Source organism: Humulus lupulus, chromosome 5 (assembly GCF_963169125.1).
Source record: "Humulus lupulus chromosome 5, drHumLupu1.1, whole genome shotgun sequence".
Taxonomy (NCBI): Eukaryota; Viridiplantae; Streptophyta; class Magnoliopsida; order Rosales; family Cannabaceae; genus Humulus; species Humulus lupulus.
Window position 1 is genome coordinate 100,621,463 of NC_084797.1, and position 22,264 is coordinate 100,643,726.

The 22,264-nt window shown below is 40.0% G+C and overlaps 1 pseudogene; it reads left to right on the forward strand.

Annotated features, from left to right (window-relative positions):
• Nucleotides 1-1,133: 1,133 nt before the first annotated feature.
• LOC133779337 (uncharacterized) lies at nucleotides 1,134-3,221 on the forward strand (annotated as a pseudogene).
• The last annotated feature ends 19,043 nt before the right edge of the window (nucleotides 3,222-22,264 follow it).

A 22,264-nucleotide genomic window follows, 5' to 3' on the forward strand; every position in this document is an offset into this window, starting at 1 on the left:
TATCAGGTCTCTTTCTAGTTCTATGTCCTCAATTTTAATTGGTACGCCTCGTTCTATCCGTGATGATAGGACTACTTCTCCTGAAGGCAATTCTGTCACAAACCTAGTTCTAAATCTTTCACAAGGTTTGTCTGATTTCTCTATCATTCCTAACGAGATATACGAGTGTGGTGCTCCCGAATCAAATAATACTGAACATATATTTTCGAGGATAGGAATTTGACCTGTGACCACTTTGTTACTAGCTTTAGCTTCTCCCTGGGTCAAGGCAAAGACTCTGGCTAGAACCATCTTGTTGTCCCTTTTCTCTTCTTGCTTGAGTTGTGGATATTCCCTCTTCCGATGACCTTCCTGGTCACAATTAGAACATCCTTTGGTGTTTGCACGACACTCCCCAAGATGTTTCTTTTGGCATTTGGAGCACTACGAGAATTCTACATAACCCGACCTATTGCTTCCATTGCTAGTCCTTCCTCTTTTTTCATTGTCAGATTGCTTACTATCAGGATGCCTTATCTTCTGGCCATTATTATTGCTATGTTGAAAGTTGTTGTTGCGGTTCTAACCATTCTGAGGTTGATTCTGCTACTTAGGTTCAGGCTTGCTGGCTTCCTCCTTACTAACATTCGCCTGAAGCCTTTCCACTTCTATAGTCGTTTCTAGAGTATCGGCGTAAGAAGTGATTCCAGGATTAGCTAGCTTGACTCCTAGCTCAATTTGGGGTCTGAGTCCCCTAATGAACTTGGTAACCCTCAGGAAATTGGTTGGGATCAACTCTGGGGTGAACTTGGATAGTTGGTCAAACTGTCGAGCATACTCTGCTACAGTTAAGTTTCCCTACTTCAGACTGCACTACAACAAAATAGGACTACCACAACATTAAATTCTAACAGTAATGAAAAAGTATATGCTAAATGTGTTAAAATTATAAGCGGGTTCACTCAAATTTTGGGCGACATATGTTTCCTTTTTCATTTCTTTTATTGCCAAGTTTAAAAGATTTATTTATCATTTTATTTAATTTTCTCTACATACTTCATCTTCCTCTGAGACCCATCTCTCTCGGTTTCTCACTCCCCTTCAGGAAAGATAAATCCCATTTAGAATACTTGTAAACAACGATTCAAAGAAATATGAGAAGGCAACAAAGGGACCAAGCCAAAGCAAATCTTCTCATTATGTCAACCATTGCTCTGATCTCTCTCTTCCGGCTACTTTTGACCCTTTTCTCACAAACCCATTTCCCTTCATCCTTCAGGGTCCTCAGATTGAACTCCGACTGTCCATTCAGTCTCGTCCTATCATCAATCTCAGACGTCCATGACCTCCTCTCCAAATTCGGTCTCCCAAAGGGTCTCCTCCCCAATTTCCAATCTTACTCTCTCTGAGGCGACGATAGTTTCGAGGTCGAGCTCCGAAGCCCTTTCTATGTGTATTTCGATCGATATGTGTATTGCGATAAGAAGATTATAGGGAAATTGAGTTATGGGTCGGTTTCTGATGTGACTGGAATTGAAGCCAAGATGCTCCTTTTGTGGGTCTCTGTGACTAAGATTCATACCGATAAGGGCTCAAATAGCATCAGATTCTATGTTGGATCTTTGTCTGAGGATCTTCCTGCCTCAAAATTTGAAAATGTTCTTGACTGTAAGAGTAAGGCTTGCAAATCGACCAACCCAGAATCCATTTGAGTCTTGAGGTATATTCATTATTCACACACACACACACACATATATATATACTATTGCTTTCTTTTCTAATGATTTCAAGACTATTTCTCTACCATGTTTGGTAATTTGACTGTGATGATGGGATAACTTTGATTGATTGGTTCATATTTTGTGTTTGACATTGATTGTTGGTTTACTCAGTAATGAGATTATTTGGTTCCAATATGATAATTATAAGATTATTTCTCTACCAAGTTTAGGAATTTGATAGGGGATTATTTTATTTGGTTTGTCTAGGCACTAAGAACCCAACAACAGCCACCCATCAATCCCTCCCTATACACTTTTACTGTCCATCTCTTCAACGATCCGCTCATTGGCCGTCCATTTCTCCAACACCACCCCTCTCTTAGTATCGTCCTCTATTTCTCTGAAAACCCAGCAATGATTAACAATCTCTCCTTCCATATATTTCTCAAACCCTCTTTTTTATTTCAGGTTATTAGTTTTGTATTAATATTTTAGAGTTTATTTTCAATGGTAAATGAATCTATCTTTTTCTCAGTTATGATTTTTAATTTATTTCATGAGAGAGTAGTATTTCTCTTCATGTATATGTATTTGTGGCCTCTTATAACCCAGTATTTCTATTGAAATTGCTTCTTTCTTTTAAATGTCTCTATTCGTCATATTTCTCTAGACTGACGCAGCTATTTCTATTCTACTTATTTCCATTGTCCTTATCTTCTTTACATTGATTTAAACAGTGTCAATTACTCAATATCAGTTACTGCCCACCAATAGAGGAAGACATTCCAGAAGGGAAAAGTTCGGTAAAATTTTGAGATTTCCTTACCCTTCAATGGATAATAAGGTGAAATTTGTAATGTTTCATTGTCTTAATTGCTAATACTATTTCAAGCTGTAGTGGCATATAATCCTCTTGGTTGGCCCCGTACCGACATTGTTAAAATATTGGTAAGTATATGTTTGCTCAGTTCACATGATTATATATTAGAATATTTGAATGACTAGAATATATTAGAATATTAGAATACTCTCTCCAATGTGGTCTGAGAATCACAATTTCCACCAGGTTAATGATGTCAATCTCGTTGTTAAAGATTCTTTAGGCAATACAATTAAGGCACAGTATGTAAGTTTAGAAAATGTTACAAAGAACTTGAGAAAGTTCTATGCACAAGCTTACTTGGGACACTCACCAAAACAAGCTCCAAAGTATTGGCTTCATTTTCAAGTTTCTGTACTATCGTTTGGTTGGAATACTTACTTTGTCTCAAAGGCATCTAGTACAAGTAATTGAGTTCAAACTTGCTAGTCAAATTATATTGAACATATAGTTGATTCTTATGAAGCTCACCATTAAGATACAATATCATACAGTATGCATAAAGAGGCATTAATTGTTTAATTGCTCTGGTTTCTTTTCCAAACTATTGCAGTAAACAGGAATTTACTCTCCAAGATAAAGAATCCACAAAATGATACCATTGAAGTTGGGCCTAGAGATTTAAAGCTGACCTTTTCGTCTTCCTCATGACAACTAAAACAGATGTACAATTCTAAAACTGAGGTAAGTTGTTTAATTTCAAAAAGTAACCATGGAAATATTTCTTAACCCAGTAGTTACATATTATAAAATCAGGCAAGCCAACCACAAATGGGCACTAAAAATGGAATGCTAACTTAAGTTTATATGTCAATTTTACATCTGTAAGGAACCTTTTTATGTCTTTTTTCTAACTTGACAAAAAAATTTGCATGCTAAAATAATGCTCATTTGATTGTCATATATTACAAGGTTGATGTACTAATACGACAGAGCTATCTCTGGTATGGTTCAAGCACTGGTCATTCTGATTCTCAGGTAAGCACTTCATGTGCTATGGTTGTCGAGTTATTCAAGTCCCAAATTTTTCCAAGCGATGCCTTCAGTACTTAAAATGATCTGTCTTGCAGGCTTCAGGGGCATATATTTTCCAGCCTAATGGGGCACCTCAAACTGTTGTTTCAAGATCAGTAAGCACTTTCTTACAGTTCAATATATATATGTTATTATTTATTTTCTATAAAAAATTATAAGACCTATAACACCATTACAATGTGTGTTTAAAATAGTGCAAGACTTGCTAATCAAGTCATTTAAACAAAATGTGAATCCAATGTCATCAATGGATTAGGAATAAAAGATTTTGGTCACAAACATGTTATTTTCATTAAAAATGACAGTTTAATACATGAAAATTCAAAACAGGGTTTAGATGACTTAGTCACAGTAAATTCAAAAAGTTATAAACAATTCAAGCCACTCTAATGGAAAAATACACATTTTAGGTTTCCGTCCCTGCACAATTTCGCCGACCGTGGCGGCCGAGCATCTGAAAATGTACACATCACCCCCAGAGCTCTCCAACTCATGGTTGATTCAGCAAACCCTTGCCTTTACCTGCACCACGTAGCACCCGTGAGCCGAGGCCCAGCAAGAAAGCATGATATCATAGCAAGATCAATATCATTAATCAAATATTCCACAATGCACAACCAATAATTCATCATTTCATAACATTTATCCAATCAGTGATAACACTCAACAGATTAACAATTTGTCACCCCGACAGTCAACAAATCATATCCATAACACAATATTCACACTCATAATCAACAGCTAATCACATCCATCAAGTAATACTCAGGGTCGTCGCCCTTAGGTCGCACCCTTGATTTAACCCACTGTCGTCGGCTCACTTAGGCCGCCCCCAGTGTAATACTCACTGACTCCGGCCAGCTTAACCAAGCTCATTGATAAATAAGCTGCCTCAGCCACCAGTGGCCGAGCCGCGCCCTGTGCGCAAATGTTGATTCTGACACCCTTAGGCTGGTTATCGCATGTCCCATGGCATAATACCAACTCATGACATGATATAAAAGTATAGGGAGCTCTTAGTCCCATCATGTTCACATGGTTAATCACATTCATATAACAACGCATACAAACATAGGGAACACTTAGTCCCAACCTAACCACATAATCAGGTGCAGCTTTCTTACCTTTAGATTTCGCTAGCTCGTTCAATTGATCCTCAAGAACGATCCTGTCTGAACCTTAGCGCGTACCTAGTCACAGCCATAGATCAAAATCACCACCAAACTTCAAATCCAAAACCTAGCCTCAGGACCAATCCTGAGCCCCCGGGAAGCCCTAATTCCACCAAACGGGGTGGTGGAATCAAACCCCGAGCCTCCGGGCAAAAACCCTAAGGAAACACTAAAAAACCCCTTCCTGGAGACAGGGTAGCGCTACAACGCTCTAAGGAGGGTGCTATAGCGCTACAAATAGAACCAAAAACGCCCAGGAAGCCCTAGCCTAGCGCTGTAGCGCCCAAAGGCTAGCGCTACAGCGCTAGTCACAGACCAGCAACACTCTGTTTTTCCCTTCTTCGATTTCCTCGAACCGAAACCCCTTGGAACCCTTCCAAACCTCAACTACACAAAAATTTGAGTCTACCATCACCTATACCTCATCCCAAATGGCCCAACAACCCAAAACTTAGCCACATTCATCACCAAACTAAGAAGACAACCATAGAACTTAAAACTCAAGAACTCATCTGAAAACCAACAACTACCAAGCAATTCAAGATAGCAAAACCCAGAAACCTTACCTTTTATGGAAAGCCCAACTCAGGTTGCCTCTAATATCCCTCCAGTCCTTAGCTCCTCAATCCCCAAAACTCAAGTTCCTTAAGTTCCATCCAAAGCCTCAAATGAGAAATCTATTCTAGCAAAGTTTAGAAAACTCAACAGAACCCTTTAAACCTTACCTCATTTGAGTAACCAATCCCTAATAACTCCTTAGCTTCACCAAAGTCTCTAGCCCCAAACCCCAGTCTGAACCTTCCTTAAGATCCCAGCTCCAAAACTCACAGAAAAATGATGAAGAGAAGAACAAACTGAATGGAGAAGAGAAGTCCCTGTTTTTCCTCTTTCTTTCCTTCTTTTCTTTTCCTTAATCTTTATTTTTGGTTAGGCATCTAAGTTCTTTGAACTTGAGGTTCTTGTTGGTAAGCATCTTTCTCAAATTGTTTAGTTCATTCTCTTCTTCTTCTTCTTTTAGAAATACTCACCTTCTCATTATGGTATTTAGGAGTGTTCCAAAATCCTGACTTTGTTCTCATCATCCCGATATATTGGTAAGGAAAATAGGATAGTTTTATATGCTTATATGTTATGATAAGTTATGCCATAATATGTTATGTTATGTTTTCTTATGTTTCATGGTTATGATTTACCCTACCTCAAATATTAGAAAGGGGACGTAGATGGGTTATCATAAACCTACCATGTCATCTAACCTACCTCAGATATTAGAAAGGGGACGTAGATGGTTTATCACATGTTTTAATGGCCATTAATAGCATAGTCTTATATGATCTACGTCTTTATAGATATATGTTTATAGTTTATAGTTTATGTGTATGATTATGTTTTGTGCTTGTAGTAGATTTTCCTTGCTGGGCATTAGGCTCATTCCTTTATGTTTTATATGTGCAGGCAAATAGCTTTGGCGGCGGGAAGGTTCTTGGCAGCTTGGGAATGTGTATTGAGGGAGAATGACATTGGTGGATTGTGTGAATGATTCGGGGATGAAGTTTCTTTTTAGTCTTTTAATTATGATTTCTATGTATTTCCGCATCTAATTTTGTAACCCATTTATTTAAGTTATGTTATGTTTTTATTTTCAAAACAATGGGATCCCATATTCTACTTTGAATTTTATGTAGTATAACATTTGTTTTATAAGTTTTAATGAAGTAATGTTTATTTCATATGTACGTTTTCTTAAAGATTAGTGTCTATGTATAGTAGTCATTAATGGTCCAAAGTCTAGAGTAGTTGGGTCGTTACAAAACAATATTAATGGCCATTAACTCATTAACATGGTATGTGATAAAGCCATCTAGGACCTCTGTCTACTAATCGAGGTAGGTTAGATCACAACTATAGTATATGATAACCCATCTAGGTCATTTTTCTATTAATCGAGGTAGGAAAAATCATAACTCTAAACAATAAAAATGATAAAAATTCTTGGGGTTTGCTATCTAAGCAACTATAAGCCACAAGTGACTACAAAACATATTTATACATATATACATAGCACATATCATAGCATAAAACATATCAAAATATATAAACATACATAATCTATCCTATTTTACTTACTGTTGACGGTAAGAACTCGTCAACGATTGATGGTTAGAAAACTTCAATCTCTATACTGTAAGAAGCTATGAATTAGATAGAAAGAACTCTAAACAACAGGAGAAAACTCAGGCAAGCATGAGAAACAGAAGCATATATTTCATAAGTCTCCTTTTTACATTCAGTTTTCCAACCCCTTAGCCTGAGGGGTTGGAGCCTATTTATAGGGGAGGCTCTATTGGCCCAGGATACAAACAAGTCCCAGACCACTGGGACGTACATAGGTACTCTGATAAAGTAGTGGCTCAGGGCGTAGTGGTGTCTACCCTGATGGTGTCAGAGTCGTGGCCTTGGACATAGTACTGTCGGCTCTGGCGCATGGTCGGGGGTGTCCAAGTGGTCTCACCACTCTTCGTACAGGTCCGTACCGCCACTACTCCTCAGACGCAGATACTAGGGTCGTGCCTCTGTTCTCTCCATAACCGTACACCCCGTGTCAGCGCACGTGTTCCGTACCCGGTGGTCCTCATCAATTCCCGTTCAATGCTCCATGTTCGTTTGGCATATCAACAAGATTCCTCTAAGTGATCTCATGCCTGTGCCAAGGAGGCTTCATCCTATGCATGTCCTGAGAAGTCAAGGTGCCAAGGGTCAGGGCCGGCTTATGCGGATCGCATAGACACGAGGCTAGCAGCAAGAGCGCCGAGGCAAGGCTACACCCTCGCATAGCGAGGGTACCTCGCGTAGCGAGGCTAGTCTTTTTCCCTCCGGTATGGGCATGGCTCGGGCGTCGCAACAAGGTAGCACCCTCGCATGGCGAGGGTCCCTCGCATAGCGAGGCTGCCTCTTCTCCTTCCGGGTGCAATGTCGCGAGGCTAGGAGCACGGATGCCAAAACAAAGCCCTCACCCTCGCATAGCGAGGGTCCCTCGCGTAGCGAGGCTGACATCCTTCCTCCGAGTGTAGGCGAGGCTTGAAGCCTGATGGAACGGGGTGCACGCGGAAGACCAGTTGGGGACCCTCGCATTGCGAGGGTGAAGTTCAGATGGGCAAGTGGCTGAGGGCCCTCGCCTAGTGAGGGTGTCTTTCTTATCCCAACTTCCTCACCATCATGCGACGCCCTTTTAGGATGTCTCGTAGTATAGAGCTTCACCCGTGAATAGAATTCACAAGGAGAAATTTCCACATTTACACTTACCAAAAACTGGGATATAGAGACAAGAGCGAGATTTTAGAATACTCCTAAAATCAACAGTAAGAATCGTGAGTTTCTAAAGAAAAAATAGATGAAAAAGAGAACTAAACCATCCAAGTTGAAACTTGCCAAAAACCTTAATGTTCAAGGAACTTATAAACCTAACCAAGAATCATAAACAAGAGTTAGGATCTGAAAGAAAATAGAATAAAAGAATTATGAAGAACTGAACTTAAGGATATGAATACCTTTAATGATCTTATGACTTGATGTATACCTCGATACCAAAATAACTCTATATCTTACTTCCCAAGTGTTTAGAAAAGCTTAGATTAGAAAGCTTTTATCCCAAAATCCAAGTGTTTCTCTCTATAGCAATCTTAGCAACTTGGAGGCTCTAAACAATGCTTGAATGATGATTGAAATGGCTGAGTGCTAGGTCCTATTTATAGAGTTCAAGGAGTGAAACTAACCCCTTTTAATTTGAATAAATAAATGAATATAAAATGAAAAATATTTGAATTTTCATTTAGAAGATGCTCAGAACTCGGTCAAAATCGTTCAAGGGCAGGCCCAAGTGGTTAAGGCTGTTTTTTAAAATTAAATCCTCAAGTTTCAAAAATTCACTCCCAGGGGCGATATATCGCCTACCCTGGCCAATATATCGCCTAGACCTATATCCCGAGCCCCGTTCGTTCGTTCGTGTGAAGTCGACGTGTTTTCTGTATCTCCCGTAGGCGATATATCGGCCCCAATAGATGCGATATATCGACATACGTTGATATATCAAACACGTATTTGCACTTTTTCAGCATATTTTGAATTGATTAAACAACTTCGATTGAGTCAAAATGTGATCGTAACACTGGAAGGTTCTACAGCTTCTAGATCTTTCTTTTAATTTAACTATTCATCCAATATACTTAAATCTTTAATAACATGATTATGACAAGTGTCACATTCTCAATAATTCTATTGAAACCTTAGGTTATAATAAATAATATTTCTAGGACCAACAATATTGATCAAAACTTATGTTATAATTAATATTTCTAAACTATAGGTTAAACTCATAAAATCCATAATTGTTGCTATGAGTTTCCAACTAAGTCCCAGCTTGAACCAAAATCCACGGAAACTAACATACTACAAACTAATGCTAACTACTACTACTACTACTACTACTACTACTACTACTACTATCTAGTTAAGTAAAAATTATTGGAAACTACATTTGTAGTTACTTGGGGCTTATAGTTGCTTAGACAGCAAACCCCAAGATTTTTATCATTATCGTGGTTTAGAGTTATGATTTACCCTACCTCGATTAGTAGACAGAGGACCTAGATGGGTTATCATATACTACCTTGTGATCTAACCTACCTCGATTAGTAGACTGAGGACCTAGATGGTTTTATCACATGCTACGGCAATGATTTAATGGCCATTAATGTCGTAGTCCTATATGATATACATTTTTACATCATATGTTTTATAGTATATGTTTTATGATATAACTAATCTTATGATGTATGATATATGTTTTTAGTATATTTTCCTTGCTGTGAATTAGGCACATTCCTTTTGTTTTAGATGGTGCAGTAAAATAAACTTGGAAGGTGGGATGTATTCTTGGCAGCTTGGCATGTGTATTGGGGATGGATGGATTGAATGGACTGTTGGAAGATCGAGGATGACATTGTTTTAAAGTCTTTTAATTTATGTTTTATGTATTTCCGCACTTAGTATTTAAACAATTGATTAAAGTTTATGTTTTTATTTTTTATGTACTAAACAATGGGTACCCATACCTTATTTTGTATTTCGTACAGTATTTTGGATTTTAAATAAAGTTATGTTATTTCCTATGTATGTATTCCAAAATAGTGGCTATGTGTAACAACCCAAAATTGCTAATAACGCTTAGGGGCCTTGATTAGCATGCCAGGAGGGCATTAATGGAATAAATGTGATTTAATAAGTAATTATATGTTTAATAATGTTTATATGATAATTGATTATATTATGTGGTAATATGATATGAAATAAATATGTGTTATATGTGAGAACCACATTATTATGTGGACAGGTTCGCAGAGCACGACTCAAGACGATTCTAGGGTCAGATAGTGGGAAAAGTCACAACGGGACTTAAGATATGATTTTGGTTAGGTCAGGGATAATTTTAGATAGTGGGTAGTGATTTGGATTATCGGGTCATGAAAATAAATATATGGAGATATATTTGAGGTTAGAATGTCTAGGCGGGAATATTGGGGGATTTTACCATTTTGGCCTCGGGGACGGTTCCGACACCCTGAGCCTCGGGATTAACTTAACAGGTAAGTTAGACATAGGGAAGCTTTTAGAAGAAAAACACAAACCGACTAAACACTTTACCTCAGCTCACTTTCACGTTCAAGGAAACCAAAGGGAAGGAAAGGAAACACAGAAAACAGGGAAAACAAGCTGGGATTTCTGGAATTTGTGGTGAGGATTTGGAGGTTTAGCTCAGGGAAAATGAAGGAACTAAAACAGGGATTCAGGTAAGCATCTAATGTTCTTTTTTGTGGTTGAATTCTGAGTTCTAGCTGGGTTTTGGTTAAGTGTTGAAACAAATATAGTTTTGGTGTTTTAAGGCAGAATTAAGAAGGAAACTTGGGAACTTAGCTTGGCTATGTCTTGGTGAGGTGATTCAACAGCAAAGGTAAGTCTCAACTTCAGGTTTATAGGTTTTAAATTGGGTTTGAGTAGCTGGTTTGAGTGTTTGTAGAACTTGGGTTTCAGAAATTGAAAGGAGGAGATTAGAGTATGCTAGGCTGTGTTTTCCTGGGAATTATGTTGTTTAGATCATGTTAAAGAAGTTGGGAATTAATTGGTTAGGAGTTAGGAAGCTTTGGGATGGTTTAAGGTGAGGTTTTAGACTTAGAAATGGTGTAAATTCTGGGTTCAAAAGGGAGGGTCGCTACTCTGTTCCAGAGTATTGCGGCCCTAGCATGCAAAGAAGCCAAGGAGGCTTAGCCAAGGGGGAGCGCCGCGGCGCCCAAGGCAAGGGCCGCGACACGTGTGTGGTTCAGCATGGGTGTTGGTTCTGTTTTTTGGAAGGGTCGCGGCTAGGCTTCGGGGGCCGCAACCCTTGGTTGCACACATGAGTTTTTGAGGGTTCTAGGCACGGGAAAGTGTTCTAGTGTACTCGGGTTTGGTTTCACCACTGTGCTTGGTGGAATTTGGTATCCCGGGGGTTAGTTTTGTAAATGGAAACCTATATTGGAGTATTAATGGAACCCTATACTTTGGTTGTGACTAGGTGATAAAGGCTTAGGCTCGAGAACGGATCGTGCTTGAGAGGCGTTGCTCATAATTCAATAATGGCACAGACTAAAGGTAAGAAAACTGCACCTGATTGATTATATGAGACGGGACTAAGGGCTCCCTAATGTAAATGCTTGAAAAGATGGTATTATGCCATGCAAGCCATTTAGTGAACCAACGGCCTAAGGGTGCCAAGGGTTTCACTAGCGCACAGGGCGCGGCTCGGCCACTGGTAGCTGAGGACAGCTTATTATGCACTGAGCTCGGTTTAAGCGGGCTGGAGTCAGTGGATTAAACAGAGGTTGCGACCTAAGTCGTCAGCCCTGAATATTATGTGATATGAGTATTATATGTGCTACAATGTATCTTGAATTGGATTGTATATGCTGAATATCTGTTGAGGATTATCTGATGGGAATACATACGTATTGAACTATTTATCTGTTATTATTGTTTGAGTTGTTTATGATGTTTTCTTGCTGGGCCTTGGCTCACGGGTGCTACGTGGTGCAGTTAAAGGCAAGGGCAAATTAGATTAGCCCTGATTGGAGAGCTCAGCGAGCAGAATGTACATAGCTAGGTGCTCGGCCGCCACGGTTGAGATCTAAGCAAGGACATGGAACCTAAAGATTGTCTGTTTTGCCTTAGTATGGCTAGTGGATATTCATGTATTTTTGGGAGTCTGTAAACTTGTTCTGACTTTGTTTTTATATGGGATCCCATGTTTACTACAGCTTAAATGTATGAAATGAGTCTTTTGAGACCAAAACCTTTTTAACCTTAGCTTTTACATGTTTAGTGACACGTTTTCAAATTAATGACTTGATTAGCAAGTCCTGCACCTTTATAAGTACACAGTGTAACGATCTTGGCTATCCAGGGCGTTACAACTTGGTATCAGAGTGTCCTAGGTTTAAGGGTTCCTGAAGACAGCTTGCGCATGTACATTCGCTGCTGGAGACAAGCTCGAGTTAGGGTTTGTTAATGTGTATATGTGTGCTTATGTGCTTATGTGCCTGAGATGAGTTATGTATGATGTTATTTACTGAATTGCTAGGAAGCATGAGATAGTGATAGGGCCTGGCCCTTGACTGCTGTGTGAAAATATTGAGGCATATTTATTAATATTGCCGTGCATGTAAATGAGTACATGGATGATTAATTGTTTATGGTGCATGGATCCTTATATGTGTTGGTTACCTGTAATTGACTTTGAGGGTTCGTGGAGTAAGTATCTTCCATTGATTGAGTTTTCATATAACAATAGTTATCAGTCCACGATTTGAGTGGCTCCTTATGAGATGTTATATGGAAGGAAGTGCAGATCGCCTATTCACTGGGATGAGATGGGTGAGAGAGGATATTTGGGGCCAGATATGGTTCAGAAGACTAACGAGGCCATTGAAAGATTCGAGCTAGGGTGCTTGCCTCGCAGAGTAGACAGAAGGGCTACACTGATCCTAAGCGTAGGAGCGTGGAGTTCCAGGTTGGGGACCACGTGTTTCTGTGAGTTTCACTATTGAGGGGTGTGAGGAGGTTTGGAGTGAAGGGAAAGTTGAGCCCTCGGTTCGTTGGACCCTTTGAGATTCTAGAGAGGGTTGGGCAGGTGGCTTATAGGCTGGCCTTGCCACCATCACTATCAGGAGTTAATAACGTGTTCCATGTCTCCATGCTGCGGAAGTATGTTTCTGATACAACACATGTGTTAAGGTATGAGGACTTGGAGCTACAGACAGACTTGTCCTACGAAGAGAGACCAGTTCAGATTTTAGATCGGAAGGATAAAGTTCTGCGGAATAAGACGATTCCGTTAGTGAAAGTATTATGGAGGAATAGCAAGGTCGAAGAAGCGACCTGGGAGCTAGAGACGGCGATGCGGGATCAGTATCCCGAGTTATTCAGGTAAATTTCGAGGACGAAATTCTCATTAGGAGGGGATAGTTGTAACGACCCAAAATCGCTAATAAGGCTTAAGGGCCTTGATTAGCGTGCAGGAGGGCATTAATGGAATAAATGTGATTTAATGAGTAATTATATGTTTAATAATGTTTATATGATAATTTATTATATTATGTGGTAATATGATATGAAATAAATATGTGATATATGTGAGAACCACATTATTAAGTGGACAGGTTCGCAGAGCAGGACTCAAGACGATTCTAGGGTCAGATAGCGGGAAAAGTCACAACGGGACTTAAGATATTATTTTTGTTAGGTCGGGGATACTTCTAGATAGCGGGTAGTGATTTGGATTATCGGGTCATGAAAATAAATATATGGAGATATATTTGAGGTTAGATTGTCTAGGCGGGAATATTGGGGGATTTTACCATTTTGGCCTCAGGGACGGTTCCGACACCCTGAGCCTCGGGATTAACTTAACAGGTAAGTTAGACATAGGGAAGCTTTTAGAAGAAAAACACAAACCGACTAAACACTTTACCTCAGCTCACTTTCACGTTCAAGGAAACCAAAGGGAAGGAAAGGAAACACAGAAAACAGGGAAAACAAGCTGGGATTTCTGGAATTTGTGGTGAGGATTTGGAGGTTTAGCTCAGGGAAAATCAAGGAACTAAAACAGGGATTCAGGTAAGCATCTAATCTTCTTTTTTGTGGTTGAATTCTGAGTTCTAGCTGGGTTTTGGTTAAGTGTTGAAACAAATATAGTTTTGGTGTTTTAAGGCAGAATTAAGAAGGAAACTTGGGAACTTAGCTTGGCTATGTCTTGGTGAGGTGATTCAACAGCAAAGGTAAGTCTCAACTTCAGGTTTAGAGATTTTAAATTGGGTTTGAGTGGCTGGTTTGAGTGTTTATAGCACTTGGGTTTCAGAAATTGAAAGGAGGAGATTAGAGTGTGTTAGGCTTTATTTTCCTGGGAATTATGTTGTTTAGATCATGTTAAAGAAGTTGGGAATGAATTGGTTAGGAGTTGGGAAGCTTTGGGATGGTTTAAGGTCAGGTTTCAGACTTAGAAATGGTGTAAATTCTGGGTGCGAAAGGGAGGGCCGCGACTCTGTTCTAGAGCGCTGTGGCCCTAGCATGCAAAGAAGCCAAGGAGGCTCAGCCAAGGGGGAGCGCTGCGGCTAGGCTTCGGGGGCCGCAGCCCTTGGTTGTACACATTAGTTTTTGAGGGTTCTAGGCACGAGAAAGTGGTCTAGTGTGCTCGGGTTTGGTTTCACCACCGTGCTTGGTGGAATTTGGTATCCCGAGGGTTAGTTTTGTAACTGGAAACCTATATTTGAGTATTAATGGAACCCTATACTTTGGTTGTGACTAGGTGATAAAGGATTAGGCTCGAGAACGGATCGTGCTTGAGAGGCGTTGCTCGTAATTCAATAATCGCACAGACTAAAGGTAAGAAAACTGCACCTGATTGATTATATGAGACGGGACTAAGGGCTCCCTAATGTAAATGCTTGTAAAGATGGTATTATTCCATGCAAGCCATTTACTGAACCAACGACCTAAGGGTGCCAAGGGTTTCACTAGCGCACAGGGCGCGGCTCGGCCACTGGTAGCTGAGGACAGCTTATTATGCACTGAGCTCGGTTTAAGCGAGCCGGAGTCAGTGGGTTAAACAGAGGGTGCGGCCTAAGTCGTCGGCCCTGAATATTATGGGATATGAGTATTATATGTGGTAGAATGTATCTTGAATTGGATTATATATGCTGAATATCTGTTGAGGATTATCTGATGGGAATACATGCGTATTGAACTATTTATCTGTTATTATTGTTTGAGTTGTTTATGATGTTTTCTTGCTGGGCCTTGTCTCACGGGTGCTACGTGGTGCAGGTAAAGGCAAGGGCAAATTATATTAGCCCTGATTGGAGAGCTCAGCGAGCAGAATGTACATAGCCAGGTGCTCGGCCGCCACGGTTGAGATCTAAGCAAGGACATGGAACCTAAAGACTGTCTGTTTTGCCTTAGTATGGCTAGTGGATATTCATGTATTTTTGGGAGTCTGTAAACTTGTTCTGACTTTGTTTTTATATGGGATCCCATGTTTACTACAGTTTAAATGTATGAAATGAGTCTTTTGAGACCAAAACCTTTTTAACCTTAGCTTTTACATGTTTAGTGACACGTTTTCAAATTAATGACTTGATTAGCAAGTCCTGCACCTTTATAAGTACACAGTGTAATAATCTTGGCTATCTAGGGCGTTACACTATGTTTAGTAGTTTTTAATGGTTCGAGGTCTAGAATTAATCGGGGCATTACAATTGGTATCAGAGCCATAATTCATATGCATGTAGTTCTCCTTGATACACTCACAAGGTTCGGATCTAACCGCCAATGTAAGTATTTATGTTATCATTATTATGTTTATGATAATAGCTAACGTTTTTGTCATTATGTTTTCTGTTAAAAATGAATGGAGCCTTGACCTATCAAGATATCTGAGCCATTAAGGCATTTAAAAGGATTAGAGAGCCAAGGAATACAATAGGAGTGCTAGAAAGAATAACTCAGAGGTTGTTCTTATTTCACAAAGGGATAGTTCACCATCAAACTACTAAGCAAATTATGATGAGAGCTACGGAACAATATATCCTAGTAATTAGGCTTTTAAGGATTTTCCTTCTATAATTTCAACATTAGAAGAAATATTGGAGATAATAGATGATGAAGATGATTTACCGGTAGCCATGAGATATTATTTTCTCATACATAGGTTCACCTCGAAGTTTGAGTTTCAATTCACTAATGAACAAAAGCATAGCATCTTCATGAATCTTCTCCGAGGTAGTTTTGAGGCTCAAGATGATGATGATTATGAAGAAATAGACGATATGCTAGATGAAGGGTCAGATGTAGAAAATTCTGATTTTTAGATTTACCCTAGTTATTTTTTTAGTTTAACTTATTTCTTTATTTTTTAATTTATGATTGTACTTAGTGAAAATATTTTTTTAAAATGAATAAATTGTTATTTTTTAATGACATGTATGAGTTTGATTTTTTCTACAATCATATTAAATTTGGATTAAATAAATAATGACTGAGTTCGGTGAGGGTGGATACAAATCAATGGATCGGGTTCTACAATCAGCCAATGATGCAAGCAGCAAGTGCTTGTGCCTCATTGGTAGTCGGGTGATGGTTTCATACTCTGTTGTAATGATACCTATACACAAATGCAAATTGTGTAGCAAGTGTCGATAACGATCTATGTAATCTCTCATGTACTCGTTATAATGATTGTAGACAGACGTGTCTAAGTTGAACCAATCGGGTCTAGATGGGCTAATCAAGCCTATAACGAGTCTTAGGTCGAATTATCGCTCGATCCCTCAAGGAGAAGATTCAAATATGATCCGATGATTGTGACTGATCTTCGGACCGGTCTCTTTTTTGATCGTATGGGTTGATAGGTTCCTAAAGAATCAGGATCGAACGTGATCAAATAATGGAGACTTGTCCAAGGACCAGTCTCTTTAGTTGATCGTATAGGTCAATAGGTTCCTTAAGAACCAAGATCGAACATGATCAAATAAATTGGCGACAAGGTCCTCGGACCAGTCTCTAGTTTGGATCGTATTGGTCGATAGTATCCTCAAGAACCAAGATCGAACATGATCCATAATCTGACGACAAGTTCCAAGGACCTATCTCTCTTATTGATTGTGTGGGTCGATAGGTTCCTCAAGAACCAGGATTGAACATGATCAAATAGATTGGCAACAAGGTCCTCGGACCAGTCTCTTGTTTGGATCGTATGGGTCGATAGGCTCCTCAAGAAGCAAGATCGAACATGATCCATAATTTGACGATAAGGTCCTAGGACCTATCTCTCTTGTTGATTGTGTGGGTCGATAGGTTCCTCAAGTACCAGGATCAAACATGATCAAATAGATTGGCGACAAGGTCCTAGGACCAATCTCTTGTTCGGATCGTATGGGTCAATAGGTTCCTCATGAACCAAAATCAAACATGATCCATAATTTGACGACAAAATCCTAGGATCTGTCTCTCTTATTGATCGTGTGGGTCAATAGGTTCCTCAAGAACCAGAAACGAACATGATCAAATAGTTTGGTGACAAGGTCATTTGACCAGTCTCTTTTTTGGATCGTATGGGTCGATAGGCTCCTCAAGAACAAAGATCGAACATGATCCATAATTCGAAGACAAGGTCCTAGGACTTGTCTCTCTTGTTGATCGTATGGGTCGATAGGTTCCTCAAGAACCAGGATAGAACATGATCAAATAGTTTGGTGACAAGGTCCTCAGACCAGTCTCTTGTTTGGATCGTATGGGTTGATAGGCTCCTCAAGAACCAAGATCGAACATGATCCATAATTTGACGACAAGGTCCTAGGACCCGTCTCTCTTATTGATCATAATTTAAAGAATTAAGAGAAACATAAGAAATTAAATTCATTCATTCATTGAAGCACAATGTCTGTTATATAGATAATTTTAAAATAATACATTTGCAAATTAAAACTAGTGTCACTTTTGAGCAGCTTCACTGATAGTAACGGCAGAGGTGTTTGCCATTCCAGTAGTTTTTTATTAGTTCTCCATTTAGTTGAGCTATCTTTGTATGTCCCTAGTGTGGTCACCTACTCAACAAGGTATGGCTCTTCCCAATTAGGTCCTACTACCCCTGCTGCAGTGTCTTTAGTGTTTAGGAACACCCTCCTGAATACTAATTCTCCAACTTGGAATTTTTTATCTTGATTGCATGTCTCTCATCTATGCAATGGGGGAGTGAGTTAAACTGGAAACATGGCTTCATGATCGAATTCCAAAGAGAACGGGGTATGGCCTATCGCCATTCGAGCCATTGTTCGATGGGACCATAAGACCTCCGGAAGTAATTCTGGCCAGGCTCCTTTGGCTTGCTCAAGGCGTTTCTTCAGAGTGTCTTTGGTAGTCTTGTTCACTGCTTCTACTTCACCATTAGCTTGGTGGTGTGCTACTTAGGAAAAGCTCTTTCTGATTCCATGACTTGTGCAAAAGTCGGTGAACATATCACTGTCAAATTGAGTCCTATTGTCTGAGACTATATTATTTTGTACACCAAATTGACATATGATATTCTTCACCATAAATTCTAAGACTTTCTTCGAGGTGATGGTGGCGACCAGTTATGCTTCAGTCCATTTGGTGAAGTAGTCTACCGCTACAACAACAAATTGGACTCCTCCCCTTCTTGTGTGTAGCTTTTCGATCAGGTAGATTCCCAATACAGCGAAGGGCCAAAGGCTTTGCGTTTGTGTTAATTCATTAGGTCCCGCCCGGGGTTTCTTGGAGAACATCTGACACTTGTGGTATCTTCTGACATACTCCATTGAGTCTTCGTTCATTGTTGGCAAAAAGTATCCTTGTGGTAGGATTTTCTTTGATAGGCTCTACTCACTAGTGTGATCTCCACAAAACCCCTTGTGTACCTCGATCATTAAAAGCTTTGACTGGTCAGGTGTAACACACCTTAGCAGTTGTATGGAGTAGCCTCGTCTGTATAGGACCCCTTTTACTATCATATATCGTCCAGCTTGTCTCACCAACTTCCTTGCTTTGTTCCGATCACTGGGTACTACTCCTGGGTTGAGATAGTTAATAATATGTGTCATCCATGTATCTCCTAACTCAACAGGTAGTGCCTCATTCTCGGTTATGATTCTTTCTGCCAAGTATTCGATGGAAATGACATTCAGGGTGTCCGCATCTTTGGCACTGGCAAGCTTGGCTAAGGCATCATCATTGGCATTCTGCTCCCTTGGGAGTTGTGTAATCGAGAATCTCTTGAACTATGTAAACAAGTCCATCACCTTGTTTAGGTACTGCACTATCCTAAGTCCCTTGGCTTGATACTGCCCCAATACATGGTACACCACTAGCTGGGAATCACTGTATATCTCCAAGGACTTTGCATGCACATCCCGAGACAAGTGTAATCCTACTACTAATTCCTTGTACTCAGCCTCATTGTTTGAAGCGTTGAATCCAAATCTGAGAGCGCAGTGGATTTGATGATTCTCCGAAGTAATCAATATGATTCTTGCGCTTGAATTGTGTTCATTTGATGCTCCATCACATATAGCTTCCATACAAAAGTATATCTTTCCTTCTCGGTATCTCCATTCTTCGATTGGTAGGAAGGGTCTTCATGGTTGGTACCTTCGACTATGAAGTTTGCCAATGCTTGTCCTTTTATCGTCGTCCTTGAATGATAAGTGATATCAAACTGTCCTAGTTTCACTGCCCATTTGAGTAATCATCCCAAGGCCTCTTGTTTCTAAAGAACTTGTCTTAGCGGTTAATCGGTCAGGACTCGAATTGAGTGAGCTTGGAAGTATGGATGGAGCTTAGAGGTGATTACTAAACAATAGGCTAGCTTTCCTAGAGGTGGATACCTAGACTCTGCACCTACTAGCCTTTTACTGATATAGTACACATGGTGAGGTACCCTGTTCTCTTCTTTCACCAAAACAATGTTTATTGCATGCTCGATGATTGCCAAATACATGCATAGTGCTTCACCATCTATTGGCTTTGCTAGGACATGGCTTATTACAGACAGATAAATTCCCACCATGTCCTTATGTAACCAGGCAAAGACGTCATGGTTCTTCTTCAAAAATTCTACCAACCGTGCCTTATTTTCCACCTTTAGCTCCTTCCCAAATTTAATTACTCTAGTCGGGTCCCCCTCATCTAGTAGAACTTCGTCAAGATCTTCAACTGGTCCTACCTCCATGACGTCATCCCCAAACCGAGGATCGATGTCGTTTCCCTCGCTTTGGGAAACTTGCTATAATAACAACGCTTCGTTAAAAAGAGTCCCTGACTCCAGTAGAGTGTTTCTTTCAACCTCATCGATTCCTTCATTCCCTTTGCAGAAGGTTCCTACCATAATGTTTATGCATGGTCCTTTCTTTTCCTTGACCACTGACACATTATAGTATTCCCGTGCCTCCCTTTGGTTACTCTGTATGCATCCTTACCCTGCGCTTGAGGGGAACTTCAAAGATAGATGCCAGATAGACATTTCTGCATGTAATGCCATCAAGAGGGGTCTCCCAAGCACTACGTTGTAAGCCGATAAGAAATCTACCACCAGGAACTCTGTTATCACAATCTCATGCCAAGGCGCATCCCTCACCGTGACCGTTAGTCTGATGGTTGCTGCTGGTGCTAGGCATTCTCCTGTGAACCCATATATCACTTGGGAATAAGGTGTCAGGTCCATCATCGTGAGCTTCATCTTCTCGAGGGATAATTAGTAGATGATATCTACTGAGCTTCCTGTATCAACCAAGTATCTCTTCACTCAGGCATTGTCGATTTGAATGGTAAGGACTAGAGGGTCATTGTGGGGGTACCTCATGTGCCTAGCGTCATCCTCCGTAAAAGTGAGAGTATCACTTTCATATTTCAGATTTTTTGGAGACCGCTCCACGACTACCTGGCACTAGGAAGACTCCCCTACCTCAAGTCTTAGGGTTCTTTCATATCGCTCACGAGCATTTTTATTATTGTCTTCTATGTGGGGCCCCCACATATGTTATCCTATTTGAAGTCCACGGCCGTTGGCTCCAGTGGTGGACTCCTTTGCTTTCGAAACTCTGGATTCCTGCTTGGGGTTTCAGTCTTGACTCGGTACCTCAAGATTTTACCTGATCGAAGGAGAAACTCTGTCTCATTCTTCAACTATTTGCACTCATTTTTTCCATGTCCATAGTCATTATGGAAACGACAAAACTTGTTCTTGTCCCTCTCTCCTTCTGAGCGTAAGGGTGGTGGTTTTTGGTATGGTACTTCCTGGAATGTTGCCAAGTAAATCTTGGCCCTTGACATATTCAAGATAGTATAATTGGTGAACTTGGGCTGGTAGGGCTGATGCTTAGGCTGTTTGTCGATTGGTGCTGACTTAACCTTCCTTTCTCCACCCTGTTCGGCCCCTGAGGTACTCTTCTTTTTACCGTTAGCCCTATTGCTGCCCTGAGGTTTTATGCTATCCTTTCCTGGCTTGATAGTGGTCAGATGGTTTATACATTTTTCTTCCTTCATGATAGCATCATCTAGCTTCATGTACTTGTCTGCTCAATCTAGGAACTTCTGTAAGGTGCTGATGGGGTTTCGGTGTATGCTTTCCCATAAGGGACTACGATAAATTATTCCTGCCGAGATCGCAACGAACTTCCATTCATCTCCTACTATGGGTGCTCGGTTTGCCTCCCTCATGAATCTTTGGATGTAGTCCTTCAGGGATTCATCCTTCCCTTACTTGATGTTAGCTAGAAAATATCTCTCTCAAAATTGTTTCCAGAAAGATCCAAAAGTCCCCTTTATTTATAGTACCCAGGGGCTATTACATGATCATTAATACTAGAGAACGTGGTTTGGTACCACTTTCATACCACTTTCACGTATCACTCTCTTTCTCTCTCGATGACTGAAACTTTTGGGGCTGTTGAAGGAAATTTAAGGCTTGAAAGCTAAGGGTGAAGGAGGGGCTTAACTTGGGCATGGAATTGGAGTCTTAGAAGGATATCTAGAGGGGTTGCAAGCTCGAAATTGGAGCTAGTAATCATGGTAGAACTCAGATATAATTGAGGTAAATTATGAACTTTCATCTTAGATTTTCTTATTAGGCTTGCGCTAGAAATTCTGGTTGGCTTGAGTATGAGTTTGGTAGTTAGCTTTGAGTGAACTAAATAGTTAGTTTGGGTGTTTTGATGATGAGTTCTACCTGATCATTGGACTGGTGACCTTGGTGAAATTTCTATGGTTTTGGTGATTAAACAGTGTGATTTACTAAAAAATTCATAGTTGATTTGGGGTTGATTTAAGAGGATAAATAGGAAAAAATTATGGGTTGATGGGTTGGTGTTCTTGGCTAGCAA